Source organism: Octopus bimaculoides, chromosome 4 (assembly GCF_001194135.2).
Source record: "Octopus bimaculoides isolate UCB-OBI-ISO-001 chromosome 4, ASM119413v2, whole genome shotgun sequence".
NCBI classification, from domain to species: Eukaryota; Metazoa; Mollusca; class Cephalopoda; order Octopoda; family Octopodidae; genus Octopus; species Octopus bimaculoides.
This window is the reverse complement of record NC_068984.1, coordinates 127136322-127142324: the sequence shown is the minus strand read 5'-3', so window position 1 is coordinate 127142324 and position 6003 is coordinate 127136322. Positions and strand designations below refer to the sequence as shown.

At 39.0% G+C, this 6003-nt stretch overlaps 1 protein-coding gene across 3 annotated transcripts in view; it reads left to right on the top strand.

Moving 5' to 3' along the window:
- LOC106871170 (uncharacterized) overlaps positions 1-6003 on the top strand; it is a 103057-nt gene that overhangs the window by 90756 nt on the left and 6298 nt on the right. The gene's annotated exons all lie outside the window — the stretch shown is intronic.

The following is a 6003-nucleotide window of genomic DNA, read 5'->3' as shown; positions in this document are numbered from 1 at the left end:
TCCTTCTTCCTCCTCCTTCCTTTCCCTCCTCCTTCCTTTCCCTCCTCCTTCCTATCCCTCCTCCTTCCTCTCCTTCCTCCTTCCTCTCCCTCCTCCTTCCTCTCCCTCCTCCTTCCTCTCCCTCCGCCTTCCTCTCCCTCCTCCTTCTTCCTCCGCCTTCTTCTTCCTTCCTCCACTTTCGTCTTCCTCCTCTTTCGTCTTCCTCCTTCATCTTCCTCTTCCTTCCTCCTCTTTTGTCTTCCTCCTCCTCTTTTGTCTTCCTCCTCCTTCATCTTCCACCTCCTCCTCTTCCCACTCCTCTTCCTCCTCCTCCTCCTCATTCTTCTTCTTCTTCTTCTTCTTGAAGGTGGCTTTCTTATTTCTTTATTGCCGACAAGAGGCTGAACATAGAGGGGTCAAACAAGGACAGAAAAGGAGATTAAGTCGATTACATCGACCTCAGTGCATAACTAGTACTTAATTTATCAACCCCGAAAGGATGAAAGGCAAAGTCGACTTAGGCAGAATTTGAACTCAGAACGTAACAGCAGATGAAATACCGCTAAGCATTTCGCCCAGCATGCTAACATTTCTTCCTGCTCACCTGACAGAAAGGTGGCTTTCTGTCAGGTGATGAAAAGTCGGAGTATGAATACAGGGACATAAATAGGTGTCTCACACTAGAGATACGGGGCAATTCTTAATTAAGATTTAGCTAATCTATCTACTTCTATAAAGTTAGAATTTAGTTTTTATTTCCGGTTTTGTTTTGGCTTTTCATAAGTTTTATCTTCATTATCCTCTGAACTGTTTTTAACTTTTTAACTAAAGAGGCAGAATAGAACATTTGGCGAGATCATCTGAATTAACGATTCAAACGTAGATGTTTATAAATTATGCTGTAATCAATGTAACTTCATTAGCAGAAGCTTATGTTTCTGTTATATACATATAGCTGTGCGTGTGTGTGTGTGTGTGTGTGTGTGCATGTGTGCATGTGCGTGTGTGCATGTGCGTGCATGGGCACACACACATGCATATGTATATTTGGTTGGTTGGTTGGTAGGCCATCAAATTTTAAAGAAATGAACAGCTAATGAGGTGGATAAATCAATATAATATTTGTGAATAAGATAATAAATCTTATTGATAAAATGGAAATAATACAAAGTTATAAAAGATATAAACTTTCAATAGAAATAGTCCTATATGGACTTCAGTATGACTTCACCAATAATCATTGTTTACTTATATTTCAAGAGTTTGTTATTATTCATTCCATAATATTGCATCTTTCCCATCTATATCACATTAAAAGAAACTTTTAATTCGAAATATCCAGCAATTTCTAAATTATGATAAGTCGATTTAGATGAAATATTTAACTTTCTCTCTCTGTCTTGCTCTCCAACAATATTCTCAATATAGAGCTCTGATGCACAACCGTAATATATTTTGTACTTTCTAATGATGCCAGTGCCCCCAGACTGGCTTCCATGCCAGTGGCTCATAAAAAGCACCATCTGAATGTGGTCAATGCCAGTGCCCCATGACTGGATCTCATGCTTGTGGCATGTAAAAAAGCACCATCCGAATGTGGTTGAAGCCAGTGCTCCCGACTGACTCCCATATTGGTGGCACATAAAAAGCACCATCCGAATGTGGTCGATGCCAGTGCCCCTTGACTGACTCCCATGCCAGTGGCATGTAAAAAACTCCATCCAAACATGGTCAATGCCAGTGCCCCCTGACTGGCTTCTGTGCCAGTGGCACATAAAAAGCACCCACTACACACTCAGAGTGGTTGGCATTAGGAAGAGCATCCAGCTGTAGAAACATTGCCAAATCAGATTGGAGCCTGGTGCAGCCCACTGGCTTGCCAGACCTCAGTCAAACCATCCAACCCATGCCAGCATGGAAAGCAGATGTTAAACAATCATGATGATGATAATTGCTCTCTTCTACAAGTTTAGGGTGAGCTTAGCCATCCATACATACAAGCATGTCTTTTTGCCAGCCAAGAGACCCTTGTCTTGCAGGTTCATGGGTGTGCTAGTGCCATGTAAAAAGCACCAGTTTCAGTGTCACATAAAAAGCGCCTGAGCCAGTGTCACATGAAAAGCACCCATGCAAGTGCCACATATAAAGCACCCGTGCTAGGGCCACGTATAAAGCACCCAGTACACTCTGTAAAGTGGTTGGCGTTAGGAAGGGCATCCAACTGTAGAAACAATGCCAAAACAGACAATTGGAGCTTGGGCAGCTCTCCACCTGACCAGCTCCTGTCAAACCATCCAATCCACGCCAGCATGGAAAGCAGACATTAGACGATGACGACGACGATGACGATGATGATGATGATGATGATTGTACTCCACATTACTAACCATACACTTTATCACCAGATCACTAAGTCTAATTAAGAAAGATCATCTGACATTTGTTTGCTACATGTTATGTATAATATTCTCAACAAGATATCCTCTATGTGGTTACTTAATCTGCTAGAAATAACAGCCAAATTTCCCTCAGTTTACATTGTATTGTCTTAAAAACAGGATATATTAACTAGATAATTTAGTCAGACACACTAATGTCTGAAAAACAAACAATTAAATGATCACAGCCAGGCTTTTTTGATCTTTCTACTGGTTGAGACTAAACAACAACATCGAAAATACTAATACCACCTCCAGTACTACTACCACCGCTGCTGATGCCACCACCACCACTAATAACAAGCAAATGAGAGAACCTGGCTGCTTATGTAGGTGTAGGCATGGTTGTGTGGTAAAAAGCTTGCTTTCCAATGACATGGTTTTAGATTCAGTCCAAGTGTGGCACCTTGGACATTGCCTTCTGCTATAGCCCCAGAGTAAGCAAAGCCTTGTGAGTGAACTTGGTAGATAGAAACTGAAAGAAACTCATCACACACACACACATGTATTTATATATGTATTCATTTATATATGTGTGTGTGCATGATTTGTGTTTTCATTTGACCCCCATTACCACTTGACACCTGTTGTTGGTTTGTTTACATCCCTGCAACTTAGTGGTTCAGCCAGAAGAGATTGATAGAATAAGTACCAGGCTTAGAAAAAAAAAAAGTATTGGGGTTGATTTGTTTGACTAAACACTTCAATGTGGTGCCCCGGCATGGCCAGAGTCTGATGACTGAAACAAGTAAAAGGTAATAGATAGACCCTAGACTTGCTAGAAATAGCAGCTAAATCTCCTTCAAATCATATCTTACCTATCTTTAAAAAAAAAAAAATGAAGGGCATATCAAGTACTACTGTCCTGGATACAGTTTGTCTGGAGAACAAAAATGGCAATGCCTGGAACACCTTTGATGGTAAGCCTAATTGATCAGGATTGATCTAGGGCAAAAAAAAACAATAGCAACAATTTTCTCCTATGACTGCCACCATTGTTAAATTATAGATTTACATCTTAAAACATTTTAAATCTTTTTACTCTACAGTTTTCACCCCCAATGCAGGATTGAACTGACTTTCATTTTTACATTTACATAAGTTAATGTTTCTCAATGGATTCATAGTATTTGTGTTTTTTGTTTGTTACTTTTTTAAAAAAACTGTATTCCATATTATCATATTATTTGCATCTGTAAACTGTAGATTACTCAAGGCTCTTTGATTCCCATTCAGTTTTTTTGTTGTTTTTTTGTTTTTTTTTGTAAGCAGCATGTCTACTGTCATTGAAGTCTGATTGTTTTCTTCAGATGAACACAAAAGTCTCTAGCTGTAGTAATCACATCTTCATCTCCTATGAATCTATGAATATTTTCCTCATTAACCACTAAAACAATAATGTTTTATTCAACAGAATGTCATAATATCATACATGTCATTCCGTTGAAATTACTTGCATTCTAATTTGGCATCGTTGTTGCCATCGTCACCACCTCCACCACCAAAACCACCACCACCACCATCACCATCATCAACATCATCATCATCATTATAGCTTTCAATCTTAGCACAGCATATGTCAGATAAATCTACAAAATGGTTAACATTCAACACTTGTCCTTTGTAGTTTTCATTCCTTCATTCATCTCAAAGTGAGGCCAATATCGTTTATCTTCTCCATGCCAAACTCTGTCTATGATATTGCTCTAACAGCACTGACTGGATTATCTCAATATTACAACTAATTTATTACATCGAATGCAGCCTGGTATTGTTACACTTACACGACTTCTCTTATTTGTTGTGTCATATAGCGTAAAATATCAGTTATTTATTGCTCTCAACATGAAATATATGTACTGTTCTATCTTTTACACTTGATTGACCACTGGCCATAAAATGTTAGCCTGATCTTTTCATATTGATGTGGTCAATAACCACAAACCCCTCTCATTCAGTTGTTACACTTTTATCAAGGTATCTCTGAAAGAGCTAAATCTCCCATGTATATCTGGAGGAATTCCAGAATTCTTAGTGTTAAGAAAACTGGAAACAGTTATTGCAAACATTGCAATACCATTCACACAACAATGGCATGCATGCATAAAACTATAAACTGGGGTGATGGTGGTAGGTGGTACAGATGTAGAGCATGGGGGTGGGAGATGGTAAGGGAAGTTAATTTTAATGTGTGTGGTCATGTATATGTATATATGTGTATGTGCATGTGTATATGTACACACACATACACACACAAACACACACACACCACAGTTGGGTGTAGCAAGTTATATATTAATTCTTCAGATTTTGGTGAGGGAAAACAAACCTTTATGGGATACTCATTGCTTATATTCGTGGTGTGATTAACCAGTATGCTAGCACGAATCTGTGTTCATGAGAGCAGGATTGGAATATCTCGCTCTTACAATTAAAATTGGTGCCCAGGTGGAGAAAGTTTTAATATGATTTTTTTCTCAGCAAAGCAGAGCCTGTACTTCTTACTACTGTTAAAGGAAGGTTTACACTTTTCCACTGTCCTCCATTTGATGTTTTCCTTCAATACCCATGTATACCATGCTAGAGATGTGACATTTCATTTCCCCTAGGTGTTAATCAAGGACTTGTAATTGTTGAATTTGGTCCTGGAGGGACCTACTGTTGCACATAGATATCTTTGGATGTCTGTCACACCGTTTGAATCCCCTGAGACCACCTTTGCCTCATACACAATGGTTTCTGTATTTTAATAGTTGTTACACGGACATGTAGCATTACTTCTGTCTGAGTAGCTTGTCTTTGTTTCAAACTGGGACCTACTTAGTAATATTTTTTTGATGCTACAAGTGCAGCTAAATGAGACCCTCAAGGTGTGTTTGTTACATATTTTCCAGTATTTATGTGTTTGGGGGTAGTGCTTATCAACTAAACTAATGAAGATCTTGCCTACATAAGTTTTTATGTTCAGGTCAAATGAGGATGTGAACAATGACTTTATTGTGGCATATTTTTTCTTGGTGGAGTTAGGATCAGGCATATTCTTAATCTAATCTGTAAAACCACAGGAGGTCTGGGCCTTATTGTAGTACAGGACTACCATATAAAAAATCTCCTTGAAGATAGGTGGAAGTTTCTTCTGTTAACCCCTTTGACCAGGTTCATGGAAACTATGGCTGGATGACAGAACTTGTATTAATACATGCCACCCTTAAGGTGGTGAGCTGGCAGAATCATTAGCATGCTGGGCAAAATGCTTAGCAGTATTGCATCTATCTTTATGTTCTGAGTTCAAATTCCGTCAAGGCTGACATTGCCTTTCATCCTTTTGGGGTTGATAAAATAAGTACCCGTTGGACCCTGGGGGTGATGTAATCAACTTCCTTTTCTCTAAAAAAATCCCTGGCCCTGTACCAAAATTTGAAACCAATATATGTCAGCCTCTCATTCAGACTTCAAAAGGGTTTATAGGCACGAGTGTCTAAGTCTAATGTCATCTGGAATATTGACCAATCACACTATGAATATAAGTATTGGAGTACCTCCAAGGGAATTTTTTCTTCTCCCCAAAATCTGAGGTGGTGGTGGT